Raw genomic sequence first — 19,431 nt, 5'->3', positions numbered from 1 at the left:
TTTCAGAGCTGCAACATCACTGGAGTGCCCAAAAGCACAAGGTGTGCAATACTCAGAGACATGGCCAAGGTAAGAAAGGCTGAAAGACGACCACCACTGAACAAGACACACAAGCTGAAACGTCAAGACTGGGCCAAGAAATATCTCAAGACTGATTTTTCTAAGGTTTTATGGACTGATGAAATGAGAGTGAGTCTTGATGGGCCAGATGGATGGGCCCGTGGCTGGATTGGTAAAGGGCAGAGAGCTCCAGTCCGACTCAGACGCCAGCAAGGTGGAGGTGGAGTACTGGTTTGGGCTGGTATCATCAAAGATGAGCTTGTGGGGCCTTTTCGGGTTGAGGATGGAGTCAAGCTCAACTCCCAGTCCTACTGCCAGTTTCTGGAAGACACCTTCTTCAAGCAGTGGTACAGGAAGAAGTCTGCATCCTTCAAGAAAAACATGATTTTCATGCAGGACAATGCTCCATCACACGCGTCCAAGTACTCCACAGCGTGGCTGGCAAGAAAGGGTATAAAAGAAGAAAATCTAATGACATGGCCTCCTTGCTCACCTGATCTGAACCACATTGAGAACCTGTGGTCCATCATCAAATGTGAGATTTACAAGGAGGGAAAACAGTACACCTCTCTGAACAGTGTCTGGGAGGCTGTGGTTGCTGCTGCACGCAATGTTGATGGTGAACAGATCAAAACACTGACAGAATCCATGGATGGCAGGCTTTTGAGTGTCCTTGCAAGGAAAGGTGGCTATATTGGTAACTGATTTTTTTTTGTTTTGTTTTTGAATGTCAGAAATGTATATTTGTGAATGTTGAGATGTTATATTGGTTTCACTGGTAAAAATAAATAATTGAAATGGGTATATATTTGTTTTTTGTTAAGTTGCCTAATAATTACGCACAGTAATAGTCACCTGCACACACAGATATCCCCCTAAAATAGCTAAAACTAAAAACAAACTAAAAACTACTTCCAAAAATATTCAGCTTTGATATTAATGAGTTTTTTGGGTTCATTGAGAACATGGTTGTTGTTCAATAATAAAATTAATCCTCAAAAATACAACTTGCCTAATAATTCTGCACTCCCTGTATTTTCTATCTCTCAAATAAAACACATAAGCTTCACTTAAAGCAAGTTTAACACACTCATTTTCAATAATCAAGTCTCCCTGGAACAACAAAATACTGCGAACCTTCCATAATGCATTTTTTAAACAGTTTACCATAGTCCATAACACTCTCTTTTTACTTGCCTGCGGTACTGAACAAAGTCCATACATTACCAATTCATGGTTCAGATAACCCAGATCACAGGTATGTTTCAACAACACCCCCACCCTCTTCCATAAATTTTGTGCATATTTACAGTTCCACATTACGTGAAGTGATGTTTCGTCCATAGCACAGTCTCTCCTAGGACTTTTCGCTGTTGACACCAAACCTCTTCTATGTTGAAAAGCCCTTGTCGGCAAACAGTCTTGCATCACCATCCAGGCTAAGTCTTTCAAACAATTAGAAAGGTAAGAACAGTTACATAACTTACAGCATTCCATGGACTTAGTTTCTGTATAATTTGACACCAAAGAAGTTTGTTCATTACACTTCAGATATTGCATGATCTTTTGCGCATTACCCAAACATTGCCTTTCACAGTTCTCTAAAGAATACTGTTGAATAGTCTTCTCAACCAATACATATTGTTTTGGTGGAACAAGTAATACAGGCACAGTTAAAGGAATTTGTATCCATTGGCGCCTACGAAACAGATGACCTGCTGCATATTTCAGAAAAAAGGACCATGTATTTTCAGCTTTAACAATCGTCCTGTAACAGAGAGAGAAGAACTGTAGATGCAGGATTTTCTTTATGTTTGGTATCTCTTTTCCTCCATGCTTTTTTTGTTTATACATAGTCTCCCTGTTAACTTTATCCATTTTTGAATTCCAAATGAACTGAAACATAACTCTTTGCAAAAACTCAAGACATTGTTCACTTGGAGGGAAGACTACATTAAGGTATAACAGAATTGGAATGATCAAAGCTTTGATAATCAAGTTTTTCCCTTCTATTGTTAACTTGCGCAATTTCCAGAAATCCACTTTTTTCTGAACCTTTACTTTAACTTCTTCCCAGCTTTTCTGTCCGTTGTTATTATCGTCAAAAATAACTCCTAGTATTTTTATTTGTTCCTTCTGTATTTTAAGGTCTGGAATATTGGCTTCACTCCAGTCACCGATGGCATAACAGTCACATTTTGCTCTGTTAAGTCGAAAAGCTGATGCTTGACAAAAGAATTCCGTCACTTGAACAGCTCTTCGCAACACAGGTATTGATGTACACATAATTGTGACATCATCCATATATGCCCCTGTTTTGACAGCAAGTCCATTACCTCCTGGTATTGCAACACCCTTAATTACCTTGTCTTTTCGTAATAATGACAGTAACGGCTCTAAAACACAAATGAACAAAATGGGTGACAGGGGGCATCCTTGTTTAACTCCAGAAAACAAAGTAACATTTTTTGACAGAAAACCATTGACAAGGATTTGGCTGAAGGATTCCTTATAAAGCAGTGATATCTGTTTTATTATAACCTCTGGAAAATGTATTCTCCTCAGCACCATCCACAAAAACTCATGCGACACTCTGTCATAAGCTTTAAGGAAGTCCAAAGACAATATGGCAAGATCTTATTTCCTCTCACTCTGATACCAAATACAGTCTCTTATTATATTAAGGTTTTCCCACACTCCTCTACCTGGGACTGCACATACTTGGTCTTTGTTTATCACTTTACCAATCACCTTACCAATCACCTTTTTAATGCGATTTACTAACACTTTGGCCATTGCCTTATAGTCCATATTTAAGAGGGTGATCGGCCTCCAATTTTCCAGCTGCGACCTATCACCCTTTTTATACAGTAAAGTCACAATACCTTGTCTCCAGGATTCTGGCAACACTTCTGACTTTAAGGCTTCTTTAAAGATGATCAATAAGTCCTCTTTCAATATGTTCCAAAAGGTTAGGTAAAATTCTACTGTAAGTCCATCAGATCCTGGAGTTTTATTTTTTCAAAACCTTTGAAGACAGTATGCAGTTCCTCAATAGAGATATCTTTACAGAGCATTTCTTGTTCTTCTTTTTCCAATTTATTTTCCAAGGCGTCTAAGGCATCTTCCACAAAGTTTTCATCTATTGTTTTTTTATCAAAAAATTCTTGGTAGAACTGTTCCACTTTTTCCAACATCCCTTCTTTCTTTGTTTCTCCATTTATATTTGATATCACTGATTTTTGCCCAGTTATTTTTTTGAAGAAATATCGTGAACACTTTTTGTCAGCTTCCAACTGTTTCACTTTTGTATTGAATATTATTTCTTTACCTTTTTGATAAATTGCCTTTTTAATTTCTCCTTTTGTTTTCTCAATCAGGTTAGAGACATTGATGCCTCCATTCCTCATCTTCAGGTAAGTTTGTAATTTGGTATTCAGATTCTTAAACCATTGCTTTTTTTCTCTTGCTTTTTTAATCCCAACTTTAAGGAAAAATTATTTTGTTTTGGTTTTGACATACTCCCACCACAGTAATATTGATGTGAACTTTTCTGTACAACAAGTCCATCTTTTGTAGTTTTGGACAAAGTCTTTCTTTACTTGCTCATCATCTAATAAGTTCACATTTAGCCTCCATGCACCTTTGCCTTTTCCACTTTCACTTATTTGGATTTGTGTTAGTAACAGCTTATGGTCGGAAAAGATGTTTTCTTCTAAGGACATAGATATGGGCTTCAGAGTTTTAGAAATAAAGAAATAGTCTAACCTGGATTGAACTGCGGAGTTGCCCCACGTGTATCCTGGGTCTTTGTCTTTCATATTACTCCATACATCAATTAGGTTAAAGTCCATAATCACATTTTTAAGTTGTTGCACTGTTTTGTCTTTCCTCCTTACAGTATCACCTTACATGTCTTCTTCTTTTAAAGCACAATTGAAGTCTCCAGCTATGATTATTGGTGATTGCCCAACAATGAATGGTTGCAAGTCCTCTACCAGCTCGGCTCTTTCATGAAGATCTGGTGAGGCATATACATTTAACAGTCTCATTTCTTTCCCATTAACAGTGATGTTTACAAGCAATGCTCTTCCAGGGACAAGTTGCATATATGAATTCACTTGGCACTTATTTCCCTTGAATAATATTCCCACTCCTGCAGATTTATTGTTATTTTCTCTAGACCACAATGAAGGGCCATGTGACCAGCTCTCTCTAAGGTCTGCATAGTTTAAGGAATACTCTATTCCGCACTCTTGCACAAAGATGACATCACAATTCACTGATTCCAAATATGCAAACATGGCAGCTCTTCTGGTTGCTCCCTTAATACTCCTCATGTTAAGGGAGGATATTTTTAACGACTCAGCCATCATTCAAATAAGATTCAAATAACAAAAAAGTCTCTTTATATAGACAAGCAGCTCTCTTGAGCCCTTTGAATTTCTCACTTTTTGTGAGATAACTTTGTGAAGACATACTAAGCATTAGGTCATTTCATCCGATTTTTTGATTGAAACGTCTTTATTACAATCAGTCGTTATACATACATACATTAGTACTGTGTCGCAGCACAGGCCACAAATCAGTACATAATAAATTACACGTATTCGTCTTTGCGAGCATGGCATTGTTATGTAAAGCACAGGTTACCCTACACTATACATCGCAATGAATGCTACACTAGCATACCTATTCAATCACAAAACCTCCCAACAAAAGCATTTAGACAGTGATGAGGGAAGAGGAAGTGGGAAGGAGGGGGTAGGGAGGGGGATTCACATGCCCAAAGTTTTATTGAGAGGACAAATACACACGGGGGGAGAGGGGGGAAGGAGAGGGGTTTAGTCCTCTTCTTCTTCGTCAACGTCCGAGATGTTGTAGTCCCGCAACAGACTATGGATAAGTCTGCGGCAGTCCAGGACGGACTTGTTCTCCCTCCTGAGGATGAGCCGGTTCCTAGCAAACCAAATAGCGTCCTTAAAACAGTTCATAAGGCGCCAGGCCTCCTGGATGGCTCCAACAGTATGAATCCCAGGAAATAGTCCATACAGCACCGAAGTGCATTGCAGGCTGTTCCTGGGCACAGAGTCTTTGAGTTCATGTTCCAGGGCGTCCAACAGGCGCTGTGCAAAGGGGCACTCCCAAAACAGGTGGTAAGATGTTTCCTCCACGAAAGGGCACCTGGGGCAGTACCCGGTTTTGCACAAATTGCGGGCATGCATGAATGACCGGATGGGCAGTCCGCCCTGAATGGCCATCCATGACAAGTCCTTATGCCCGTTAGTCAACCTGTTTGACGACACATTAGTCCAAACTGTCTCTACGGTGTCGTCCTGGATCCCTGGAATTGACTCCACCACGTCCTTTGCTCTGATGAGCTTGTGGATAGTTTTTGGCTTCCACAAGTCGGGTTTGAGGCCCTCCAGTTGGTGTTCCCTCACAAACCTGACGACGTCCCCGTAGAACCAGGGAGCGTGCCAGTTGTAAGGGATGGAGCTGTCCCACTTGTCCCAGCCCATGCCCCTCCAGAGAGGCAGGAGGAAAAAACGGGACATAGCCTTGCCCGCAGAGCCGTTAGCAGTTCTCAGAGTCCGACGAACGCTGTCACAAACAAAGGCGATCCGCAGTAAAGTGGGCAGGTCCGGAATGCCCTTTCCGCCCTTGCGGGGCTCTTTGTACATGATGGCTCGTTTCACTCTGTCCATCTTAGATCCCCAGATGAAGCGAAACACTGTCCTGGTGATGGCCCTGGAAACGGTGGCAAGAGGGGGCCATGCCTGTGCGGTGTATTGGAGCACAGGCAAAACTTCATTTCGCAGGACGAGTGCTTTGCCCTCGATCGTGAGGTGTCTAATGCTCCACAGTCCGATTCTTTGGTTGACTTTGGCCAAGCGTTCATCCCAAGACTTGAGGGCTGCGCCTTCCTTCCCGAACCAGGCTCCAAGGATTTTGATGAAGTTTGGTTTGATGGTAAATGGGAAGGGGGCAGAAGAGGCCAGTTGCCAGTCCCCGAAGAGCATGGCTTCTGACTTGCCGCAGTTGACTTTGGCCCCTGAAGCTTGTCCGAACTCCTCGCAGGTCTGGACGAGTGCAGTCACCGAACGCCGGTCAGCGCAGAAGACGGTCACATCATCCATGTACAGCGAGCACTTGACCTCGTAGTGTCCAGGTCCTGGTGCGGTGATCCCTCTGATCTCTCCGTTCTGCCGGATGGACTCCGCAAAGGATTCTATAACACAAACAAAAAGGAGAGGTGAAAGAGGGCAGCCTTGTCTGACCCCGGAGCGCACCGAGAAGGGGTCAGTCTTCCAGCCGTTCACCAACACCGTGCTGCAAATGTCAAAATACATCAGGTCAACAAAAGAACAGAACCTCCTGCCTAGACCTAGCCTGCGCAGCGCCTTGCCCATAAACTCATGAGAGACCCGGTCGAATGCCTTCTCCTGGTCCAGGCTGACCAGGGCGGCATGAACACGGCGGTCCTGGATGTAGTGCACCGTGTCTCTCACAAGAGCGAGGCTGTCTGCGATCCTGCGGCCGGGGATGCCGCAGGTCTGGTCCGGGTGGACGATTCCGCCGATGACGACCTTCAGCCGGTTGGCAAGTACCTTGGCGAGGATCTTGTAGTCCACGTTCAGGAGAGAGATGGGACGCCAGTTTTTCAGGTCACATCTCTCCCCCTTCCGCTTATACAGGATCGTGATCATTCCTTCCCTCAAGGATGGGGGCATTGTACCCTCCACCACCATCTCCTCATAGAGTTCCAACAGGTCCGGACAGATCAGGTCCCCCAGCGCTACATAGAGCTCCGCTGGGAGGCCGTCACTGCCCGGGGTCCTGCCAGACCTAAAGGATCTAGCGGCAGAGAGCACCTCACCCACCGTCAGAGGGTCATCCATGGCCTCCGCACCTGCCGGATCAAGATGGTTAGTGATACCTGACAGGAATTTATCGGCGGCCTTCTGGTCGGTGATCCTCAGGGAGTAGAGGTCGCTGTAGTAGTCTGTGACGACTCCCATTACTTCCTCCTTCCCCGATCGCATGTTGCCGTCTTTGTCTCGAAGTTCGTTCAGGGGCGTGTGGCCGGCGTGGAGTTTCCTGAAAAAGAACGAGTTGCACTTCTCATCCTTATCCAGGTTTTCTACTTTGGAACGGCTTTTTTAACGACTCAGCCATCATTCAAATAAGATTCAAATAACAAAAAAGTCTCTTTATATACACAAGCAGCTCTCTTGAGCCCTTTGAATTTCTCACTTTTTGTGAGATAACTTTGTGAAGACATACTAAGCATTAGGTCATTTCATCCGATGAACTACTTGACAAAGGTGGAATCAACTCTGATGACGTTGGACTAGGAAATTGGTGAATATTGGCAGGATTTGATAAGGACACACTTTGCTTTAAGCCACTATCACTTTCATCTGCACTCTGTCGAGTTGGTCTTTTACTGTTAAAGATTTCAGGATTACTCCCCTTTCTCTTGGTCTCTTTAGTCTCCAGCTCCATGCCATCCTCTCCAGAAGTTCTCCCTTTCATCCCTGCTCCAGTAACAGGTTCCCCTACCACTTTTGCAGAGACAGCACTCTCAGGAGCAATCTTCCCAGGATCCTCTTTGGTCTCATTATTCCGCACTCTGGATGGACCAGCCTCAGGCAGCTTTTTAGGTAAGGTTGTAGTCACAGGTTGCTTTAATACAGGGACTCCAGCTGTAGGTTTCCCAGCAGTCTCTGTTTTTTTTAGCTTTGCAGCTTCTGCATAAGACTTTGTCCGCTTAGGGCAGTCTTTAAAAGCATGTCCTTCAGATCTGCACAGGTTGCATATGATTGTGTTTGGACAGTCCATAGTTTTATGTCCAGTTCTTTGACTATCATTTTTGCACTCTGTTTGCACATGCCCAAATTCTTGACATTTCCGGCAATATCTAGGCATGCCAGGGTAGTATAAATATCCTCTATCTCGTCCAATGGAAAAGTTGGATGGAGGATTTTTCAGACCTCCAATTCTCTCAGGGTCCGTCTTGAAGGTGACAAGGAACTGATATTTTCCAGTCCATATATTTAGTCTGTTCATCAATTTTTTAGATGACTTTATATTTAGGCAATATCCGGATAGAAAAGTTTCAATGTCACACAGTTCAACCAATGGGCTATACATATGTACAACCAAGGGTACTTCCCCCGTTGAGTAGAGCAAAACAAACTTTATTCCATTTAGAATTGGATCCTTATAATGCAGTTTCAATTGTTCATAAAGATTCTGGCAATCCGAAAGGCTGTCAAAAGTTATAATAAACACACCTTTTTTTGAATCGTGCAGTGCCAAGATATTCCCCTTTTCTCACATTCAAAGTTCCTTCCAGGATAGTTTCCACAAAAAACTCCAGCTCTCCTTTCTCTTTCACATCTTCAGAAATTTCAACCAAGACGGAATTACGAATCCTCATCTCGTTGTCATAAGCGAAGCGGACGTTGTGCATCGCCATCATCTTCTTCTGGTACGGGATCGCCTTCTCACTCTTCGCAGGAAGCTTGGACAACCTCTCAGCAAAGTCCGGACAAGCCAGAAATCTTTGCCAAAAGGCCGAGAAGCGATAACCAGAAAAGGGTTCGCCCTACAGGCCGATGGTCCTCAATGCTTAACACTTGTGAAGGCGATAGGCTACAGGCCCCAGCTGCAGAAACAGTCCGGGAGGCTTCTTTCTCTCATAAACCAGGGAAAACGTGCGTCCTACGCTCTGAAATCAACAGCATGCTCCACAACGTGTTTTTCATATCTGCATAGCTCCACCCACCTCTTTTTGTCACGCCTTTTCTTCGCACGAAATTCCTGGTGCCAAAGCGTGCCTAGCAAAATGACCGATAAGAAGTCAATGGAGAGTAGTGAGAGAGAAAAAAAAAGAAAAAAGGTATCTATGCATTGTTGATTGTGATGTCACGGCCCCATTGTTGAGTGTTCCGTCAGGGCCCTTGTGATGTCATCCAGTGACCTGACCCTACTTGACCTCTGACCTGACAGGCCTCTTGTGACACGTGCAGTGTTCCATCCATTGGCCAGACAAGGTAGGTCCAGCTGTTGCTGATACATAGGAAGTGCTGGACTACATTTTAGCCTACAAGTCATCCAGTTTAATAGATCCACAAGAGGGAGACACAGGCAAACAAACTTTACTTATTTAATAAAGAAATAGGAAAACAAAATTGGTTACATCAAGCAAACTTGCTACAAAAGGGTCAATTCTAAGGAACAACTCAGCAGACTGCCCAGGTGTGCACAACAGGCCCAAATCAAAACAGAGGTGCACGGAGTGGAGAGAGGTCCAAAAACTGCATTCAGGTGATATCCAAACACTTCATTCAGGTGATAAGCCAATTAACACAACAATTAAGCCATCAATCTTAATTGGATTTGGACTGTGAGGAGAGGTGACTGGCTGGCTGGGTTGCTTGGTGCTGGAACAAACCCACACACAGGTGATGCAATTAAGAGATTGACAGGCTAGATGCAGCAGCAGCAGCACCAGGGATGCAGAAAGCAGCACTGCAAAACTTTCACAGAGGAAGGAGAAGCTGAAGTGCAGGACTGCTGAGGCAGGGCACAGCAACTTTGCACTTGCTTGCTGGAAGGATCCTTGCCATCCATCACACAATTTCATTCAGTTTTTTTATACTGGAATAGAAAGGGTGCACCGGTCCTGGAGGTACTGCAATACCAGGTAAATGCGTGGAGTGGACAGAGCAAGCTCTTTTTCCATCTCCCTGTTCGAAAAATCCATTTAATATATGGTCCCCAGATAGGGGACGTATCAGATATTAAACTGATAAGAACAGATTTTTTTTTTATTTTTTTATTTTTTATTATAGACCTTTCAGTACGTATACAGCACTCAGTATACATCATCTCGGCATCTTTAAAAACACCAAATCTATAAAGAGTACCTTCTACTTCATCATCATGGTCTTTTATTTAATTAATCAATCAAGAATGAATCTCCACTTTTTATACTTCCACACCCCCTCACTGTCTAAACCACCACCGTACTGACTATCCCATTTATAAACAAAATACAATTTAGATACAAAAAGTTTCACACATTCCTCCGCATCTATAGCCTCTCTCTTAAACACCCACAAATTCCTCACATCCCATAAACTTTCCATCATACAAAACATTATAAACCATAATAATCTAGAGTTCTGTTTACCACTCGCCCCAATACCACACATCGCCACTTTCCAACTCATACGCGTAACACCCGTCAGTTCTTTCACCAAACCTCCAACCCCTTTCCATACTTCTTGTGCATACCTGCAGTCCCAAAACAAATGTCTTACACTTTCACTCTCACCACAACTTTCTCTTGGACACAATTCAGATCTAATCAAACCTCTCCTTTTCTGAACCTCTCTCACCGGTAACGCATTCTGCAAACTCAACCACACTATGTCTTTTTGCCTATTTGACATACCTTTAATTGAAAAATTCCTCCATACCCTTTCAGCTTCACCCGAACCCAAACCCACAATATCACATGCAATCTCTTCCTTTCGCCATACATTCAACACATATTTCTTTTTCTTAAACTCATTCATCTTAACACTTAACAAATCATACTTCTTAATAAAAACCTCTATTACCATATACCATTTTGGACATACAAAAGCCACCGGAACTCTAGCATCCCTCTTCTCCCATCTCAACCCATACAACATCCACCCTGCCATGTATCTCATCATATATGCACACTTACTCTCTTTCCCAATCAGAACCACAAGACTTTTAACATAACTTATACCAAATGACACTTCAAATTTCGGAAGATCCAACCCACCATTCTCCCTTAACTTTTGCACATACTCCCTTTTCACTTTCTCCATTCTGCTCCCCCATAAAAAGGAAAACACAATTTTCTCCACCTTTTTAAACATCACAACATTCATAGGATACACACCAAACACAAAAGATATGATTGGCAATACCACTGCTTTCACTATTAAAATTTTACCAGTCATAGTCAGCTCTCTTAATTTCCAAAAATTCAGCTTTCTTTCAATCCTTTTCCCACACTCAACCCAACTTTCATATCATCATTAAATAACACCCCCAATATTTTGATCGGTCCTTCCTCATATCTTATATCTTCCATTCTTACTCTATTATCCCCAAAACATTTAAACAAACATTTATCCCAATTCACTTTAAACCCTGACCCTCCACAAAACAAATCCAGAATCAATCTACCTCTCCTCATTGCAGCCATGTTATCACTTAATATCACTATATCATCCATATAACCTAATACATTTACACACTTTCCCATACTCCCTGGAATTAACAACCCTCTCATTACTTTATCACTCCGTATCATACACAGCAAAACCTCAATCACACTAATGAACAAAACCGGAGACATTGGACACCCTTGTCTCACTCCGGATGCAACCCTTATCTTAGCACTCAATTCCCCATTCACTAGAATCTCACTTCCCACTCCTTCATACAACATCCTCACACATTTCAAAAACCTCTCAGGATACTCCATTCTCCTCAATACTTCAAACATAAATACATGCACCACTCGGTCAAATGCTTTCTCAAAATCCACTGATAACAACATACATTTACTTTTCCTTTCTTTACAATCTCCAATCATATCCCTTAATAAAAACACATTCTCTAACATACTCCTCCCAGGCACCGCACACACTTGGTCCTCTTGCACCACCTTACCAACCACCTCACACATACGATTCGCCAGACATTTACTAAAAATTTTATAATCTACATTCAACAAAGTGATTGGTCTCCAATTACTCAAACATTTTTTCTCACCCTTTTTAAACAACAGCACAACCACTCCATCTTTCATTGAGTCACTCAGGACTCCATTTATCCACATATATCTGCATACATTACACAAATCCTCCCCCATCCAATCCCATGCAGCCACATACAATTCTATCGGAATTCCATCCTTCCCTGGAGTTTTATTCTTTTTTATCCCACACACAATCTTCTTAATCTCCTCATCCGTAATATCCTCGCACAACAGTTCCCTATCTTCCTTACATAGAGTGTTTTTTATACAATTCAATGCATTACCCATCAAGCTCTTGTCTATCCCCTTATTTGCATACAGATTTGCATAAAACTCCTCCACCTCTCCCATCATTCCCTCCCCACTCACACATACCCCAGCCTTATTCAAAATTTCCCACATATCTTCCTTTTTCCCACACACCTTTTTAAAGAAAAATCTCGTACATTTCTCATTCTTCTCCATCCACTCAACTCTTGACCGAAAAATTATTTATTTTCCTTTTCTTTCAATGAACTGTTTTTGCTCTTCCCTAACATTCTTGATTAAATCATTCACTTCCACACCTATTTCCTTTAATTTACTCAGCCATTCCAACCTCATATTCAATTCATTATATTTATTCCTCATCATCCTCGCTTTTTGACATCCCCAACTCTTAAAAAAAACTCTCATCCTCCCTTTCAACCATTCCCACCACTTCAGGATATCATCAAACTCCCCCATTCTCCTCTTCCACTCCCCATATTAAAATCTGAAAATACCCATCATTCTTTCATCCTCTAACAAACTTACATTTAGTTTCCCAACACCCTTACCATACATATTTTTACACCCACCTTCCACTCCAACTCTTAGACATTCATGATCTGTGAAAAACACCCCGCTCTGTGAAAAACTTATACAGCTAAGATTTTTTTAAATAAAAATGTAGTCTATCCTGGACTCTATACCCCATCTATCCGAAATGAATGTGCTCGGTGGTGGTTTCCCCATTACTGCTTCAGCCATATCTAGAAGAGAAAAATCACATCAATTTTTTCTATTGCACACCTGACGTATCTTTCTTTTCACCCTCAACTGCACAATTAAAATCACTTACTAACATACACGGCATCCTCCCTACCAAAAACACCCCCAACTTACTCAATAGATTCACACGCTCTTCTTTTTTTGTTGATCCATACACATTCACCACTTTAATCCTCCACTTTTTAAACTTTACCACCACCATCAAGCATCTCCCAGGCTCCACCACCGTATATGATTCCACACTCATACATTTATTATTTAACAAAATGTCCACCCCCACATTCCTATTCCCACCCGCCCCAGACCACACAGACTCGCCATAAGGCCACTCATCCGCGCTTAACGATGTTGTAATCCCGCATTCCTGCAGGCAAATAATATCCGCGCCTTGATTTTTTGACAAAATCAAGTACTACAGCTCTCCTGGCTCTAGAAGTCAACAGTCTCACATTCAAGGATATGATATGTAAGGAAGTTCGTCCTTCCATGCTTTGAGCCATCTATTGATGTATTTCCCGATCCTCCATCTGGAAATCATCCGAACCCTTCGGGAGTGTGGCCACCTAAGGTATAATCCCCAGTCCCGGCTCCGTCTAAAAAAGCTATCTCGTTAGCGGCGTCAGACGACGGGTAGATTCTCTCATCCCCAGAGCTGCCGAAGTCGCTCTGAGGGGAATATGCATATCTGGCTTTTTTTATGCCAGCCTGATCCTCCTCCTCCTCGGACTTTTTTTCTTTGGTGAAATCACCTTGCTCACCTGTAACACCCATAGGGCTCTCGTCACTCCACACAATAGGCGTCATAGGGTCCGCAATCTCTGACTCCCCGACCCCCCGGAGGCCAGTCGCCTCATCAGACAGAAGGGGAAGATTCCCCACCTCGTGGGAGCATTCCATCTCTCCCTCCTCCTCACCCACCTCCACCCGCAGTGGTACCGGAGCCTGGTGAGGTTCCTGAGATTTCCGAAATCTCGCCGTAACCTTAGCAATTACCGTAACTGATCCCCCAGAGACTCCCTGGGCGGCATCCGCATCGGTTTTTTTCCTCGGCCGTGGATTCAGCGGACAATCTTTAAACACATGGCCCGACTTTCCACATACATTACATATCACCGGGTTCACACAGGAGCTGGCAAAATGCCCCTCCTTATTACACTTGGTGCACACCTTACTTGCAACACTGCAATTCTCCATAGTGTGGCCGTACATCCGACATCTCCGGCAAAAGCTCGGAGCACCATCAAAAAACAGTAAGCCTCTGTCTCTTCCGATAGAAAACGATTCAGGTGGGTAGCACATTCCACCGGCACATGAGGTGTCACCTCTGATCTTAACAAAACACTTGTGCTTCCCGGTCCATAAACTCTCAGAGTTTAGGATTTTGTGTGAGTACCTCACCACCTCGCAAAATCTACTCAGGAAGAGTGTAATAATGTCAACAGACACATAAGGACTGTACATATATACAACTAACGGCACATCATCATTATATATCAATGTAAAACACAAACCATCCAACTCCGGATTATTCTCATGGCTTTTCAACCACATGTGTAAGTTATGACAAGCCTCAGCACTCGTTAACACCAGGGTATAGCGCCCTTTCCTTGGGTCTTGTAAGCATAATATGTCTTCACGGCTTACATGTAACAGCTTGAACAGTACCTGATGCACAAGGTGCTTCATCGTGAAGATTCCTTTCTTTTCCTCCGCCACATCTATGCCAAAGCCATTATGGACCCGGAAATCTCCGTCCCCCGCCGAGCGTATGATGACGCCCATCCTCCAGCTGTCCGTTCGTACTCCACCGCCTGTCGTCCGCCGTCCGTCCGTCGTCCGCCGTCCGTCCGTCGATCGCCGTCCGTCGATCGCCGTCCGTCCGTCGATCGCCGTCCGTCCGTCGATCGCCTTCTCAAGCCTCAGCCTTGGCTGCGTCCGGACAAGCCATGATCGCAGCCAAAAGGCCGAGAAGCGATAACCAGAAAAGGGTTCGCCCTACAGGCCGATGGTCCTCAATGCAGAACACTTGTGAAGGCAATAGGCTACAGGCCCCAGCTGCAGAAACAGGCCCCAGTTGCAGATTCCTCTGTAACTTATCCATTTTGGAACCCCAAAAGAAATAAAAACAAGCTTTATTGATTTTTTTTTAAATACGGTCCGATGGAGGGAACACCATGCTTAAATATAATAAAATAGGTAAAACTATCATTTTGATAATTAAAACCTTTCCCTCCATCGTCAGCTTCCTCAAGTTCCACATACACAGTTTCTTATTTACCTTTTCTGTCACCGTGTCCCAGTTCCTGAGGCCATCATTTGACTCACTGAAAGAGATCCCTAAAATCTTTACAGACTCGGACTCAGGGATGTCAATGTCATTTAATACCATATCGCCAACATTTAAAACACTACTTTTATTAAAATTAACTTTAAAACCGGAGGTAAAACAAAAATGTTCTACCTGTTTCGAAGCTTTTTGAACTGATGGGGTGTCCCTGCAAATTATCGCAACGTCGTCCATGTACCCCACTACTTTAGCCTCCAGTCCCCCTCCGCCTGGCAGGGGGACACCGCGTATTTGCTTATTCTTCCTCAGCATGATTAAAAGAGGCTCAATGGCGCATATAAAAAGTAGTGGGGACAAGGGACACCCCTGCTTCACTCCCGATTTTAAAATGACATCCTGAGTCCTAAAACCATTTATTAAAATTTTACTAGAACAATGGTCATAAAATGCTTTTAAAGACTGTAAAAACCCCTCCGGTATACCCATTTTCTTTAAAACTTTAAAAAGGTAAAAATGGGACACTCGGTCAAAGGCCTTTTCGAAGTCCAAAGATAAAATAGCCAGTTTCACTTTCCTTTCATTCGCATCATTAATAATATCCTTTAAAAGGTTCAAATTGTCCCAAATACATCTCCCGGGTACCCCACAGACTTGGTTCTGGTGGATGATTTTACTTATTACCTTCTTCATCCTGTTGGCGCATATTTTTGCCATTATCTTGTAATCGCAACATAAAAGGGTGATGGGTCTCCAGTTCTTAATGTCCGTCTTATCCCCTTTCTTGTATAACAGAGACACATCACCCTTTTTCCAGGATCCCGGGAGAGTCTTGGACCTAAAAACATCCTTAAAAAGATAAAATAAATCTTCTCTTAAAATGCCATAAAAGGTAACATAAAACTCAATGGGTATACCGTCAGGGCCAGGAACTTTCTCCTTCTTAAAACTCTTGATAGTTTCTAAGACTTATTTTTCGGTAATATCCTGTAATAAAAATTGTTGTAATTCACAGTCTAAAATACTTTCGATCCCTTTCAGTGAGTCCTTTAAAAAGAATTTATCAATTTTCTTTTCATTAAATAAATTAGAATAAAAATCATGGGCTTTTTTTAAGTTCCCTCTATATTTTTTTCACCCCCAAGCTCCTCGATCTGGGTACGTTTATCTTGTATTTTTTTAAAAAAGTACCTGGAGCAGGTCTCGTTCTCTTCTAGATGTTTAATCTTAGAACGGAAGATTATTTCTTTTCCCTTCAGGTACTGAGCTATTTCTTTTTTACTATCTAAGATCTCTTTTTCCATGTTCATACCCAGATCTCAGAGCTTATACTGCGTCTGCAGACGGGTATTTAACATTTCATAGCGCTCTCTTTTTTCTTGGGCCTTGCATTTCCCTGTATTTATAAAAAATGTTTTGATTTTGATCTTCATCTTTTCCCACCACTTAACAATAGGTATATTAGGGTTTCTTACCCGCCTGCAGCGCTTATAAAATGTAATAAAATCTTTGGATCTTTTAAAAGGGAGACATTTAGTTTCCATGTTCTTTTCTTTTTGTACTTGCCGCCATACTGCACCTTAAAAGACAATAACTTATGGTCCGAGAAGATATTAGATAAAAGCTTACAATAAAATGACAGTATCTGATAAGAGCAGAGAATAAAATCAATTCTTGATTTACAATTTCTATTACTCCAGGTGGCGCCGGCCTCTTCTGGTAGTGTATTGTTACATTTTTTAAAAACGTCAGTAAGTTTAAAATCTAAAATAATATTTTTTAGCAGAGAGGAGGAGGCCTCATAATTTCTACTTACTGCGTTTGAGAACCGGCGCTCACCTCTTAAAATACAGTTAAAATCGCCTGCTAAAATCTGAGGTTCAGAGTCATTAATAAAATAAGGTAACATCTCTAGCATTTCTATTCTTTTCTTTTTCTCTGTAAAACCGTAAAAATTTAAAAACTGCCACCTAACACCATCAATAAAAGCCTTTACTATCAAAATTCTCCCCGATAAAATTTCACATACATGGTCTATTAAAACATTCCCTTTGAATAAAATGGTTACACCCCCCGAACTGTTTTCGTTTGACCCGGACCAAATTGATGGCCCGGGTTTCCAGTCTTCTTTGTATTTTTTATAGTTTCGTCTATGGGGGATGCAGCATTCCTGTAAAAAGAACACTGAAGCGGCAAGAACAGATAAATAATTAAAAATCGCGATTCTCCTTGTCTTCGAGTGCACGCTTCTAGTGTTCAGGGAAATTCCTTCTAAAATGGCCATGATAAAAAATTAAAAGAGAAGCTTTTTCTTCTTACCTGGGCATGACTTTAGACAGCATCGGCTTCACCGAAGGAGTCCCTTTCACTCTCACCGCCCGCAACCCCAGATGTTACCGACATCATTGTACTCGCAGGAGAGGAGCTACCGTCACTCAGCTGGTCCCCCCTCTTGCCTCACCCCGCCAGTCCAGACTGATCTCATCAGCCTTTCCTCAGGTATCGGGGTCACGGCGCTGGGCCCCCCCCCCCACTCCTGGGCGGGGGACCCCTCCAGACTTGTCTCTGGGACTGTATACTCTGGTGTGTTTCTCTCACCGTCTGACCGGGGAAGAGAAATCTGTGGGACACCCTCGGTGCAAACCTCAGGTCCCCCAACAGCACTCTCCCCTGGGCCTTCTTCCACCACTTTACCATTGTCCTTCCGTTTTTTGGACACCGCGACCCCACCTGGATCCTCTGGCAGGCTTGCAGGCTGCCCAGGGACTAAGTGCGGGCCAGGCGGATCAGCATCATCCGGGTGGCCCACGCTCCCCGTTTCCGGGGCGGGGTCACTCGTCCGCCGATCACTGGACTTTCGCTTCTGTTTGTGCCGCCTCTCCCTGGGTTCACCTGGTTGCGGGGGACCACTTGTTACCTCCATCTGCTCTGGCTCCTCTCCGTGCTCTCGTGGCTTCTCTTGCTCTTCCCTCTGGGGTTGCGGTTCCGTCTGCTCCTCCGGCTGCCTCCGCTGCCCTGGTTGCGCCCCGGAACCTGTTTTTTGGGGACAGTTACGAGCAAAGTGTCCAAAGTTGGCACAATAAAAACATTTTCTTCCCGCTGAACAGCTGTTGCTCTCATGTGCTGTGCTTCCGCATCTCTTACACGTACCTGGACAGTTAATATTATCATGGCCATATTTTTTACAGATTCGGCAGTATGACGGCATTCTATCAAAGAACATGTCACCTACCATGTCTCCCAGTTTAAAACGGGCAGGGGGTAACTCAAAGCCTCCAGGATGGTTTGGGTCACGGCGACAGATCACTTTAAACACCCACTTGGAGGTCCAAATCCCAGCCGCATTAAAAACCTTTCTTACAGAAATGATCTTCTTAAAATGGGGAGATAAAAAGTTAAAAACATCGTTAAGATCCGCAAAGGGGCAATACATTTTAATAACTATATTTTTAACTTCGTCCGTTTCATGCTCATATATTTTCAAACCTTCTAAGCGACTATCATTCAATTTGGATGGAATTTTGGCCATAAAATCTTTAAAAACACCGACTTGCTCAAAGGTTATATCATATACTCTTCTCTTAGGATAGTCCTGTATGGCTAGGATCTCATGTTTCTGAATGCCGAACACGCCACACAGGACTTCATCAACTAAATACATCAAATTATATTGCTCTTTTTTCCTTTCTGTAACATAAAAACGGACTGTATTTTTTATTCTTGCGTATTCTGGGATTTGGTGGTCATCTCCTTCTTCTTTACTGCTTCTGGTTCCTCCTCCACTGGTTCCTTCTCCTCCTTGGGTTCTTCCATCAATAGGGTTTTTCTTTTGGGGTTCCTCTTTCTCCTTTGCTACTGCTGCATAACTTCTGGTTTCCGAACTTTTTCCTCCTCCGATTCCTCCTCCTCCGATTCCTCCTCCTCCGATTCCTCCTTCCTCCATCGGGTCCCCTCCTCCTCCTCCACCGGGGTCTTCTGCCATGGTGTTATCTGGCGTTCTTGTTTTTTCTCTCTGCTGAGCAAAAAAACGAATGCTCCCCTGCAAGTCCTGGGATATACAGAGGTTCGGGGGATCGCAACTCGACGTCCCCGGGACTAAGCCTCTCTCCCAATAGCAGCAGGGGGGTGAAGTCCAGGCAATGAACCTGAACGATCCCCCCAGGCCGAGAGAGAGGGTACCCGGGTCCTACCTTCTGATGCAGAAACAAGTGCAGCACCGAAGGTCCAAATAACTGCC

At 43.1% G+C, this 19,431-nt stretch overlaps 1 pseudogene; it reads right to left on the bottom strand.

The window, feature by feature from the left end:
- Nucleotides 1-9,738: 9,738 nt before the first annotated feature.
- On the bottom strand, nt 9,739-9,947 carry LOC122942765 (annotated as a pseudogene).
- Between the last annotated feature and the right edge of the window lie 9,484 nt (nt 9,948-19,431).

Source organism: Bufo gargarizans, chromosome 6 (assembly GCF_014858855.1).
Source record: "Bufo gargarizans isolate SCDJY-AF-19 chromosome 6, ASM1485885v1, whole genome shotgun sequence".
NCBI lineage: Eukaryota > Metazoa > Chordata > Amphibia > Anura > Bufonidae > Bufo > Bufo gargarizans.
The sequence above is the reverse complement of the archived record's forward strand: the minus strand, read 5'-3'. Positions and strand labels throughout refer to the sequence as shown.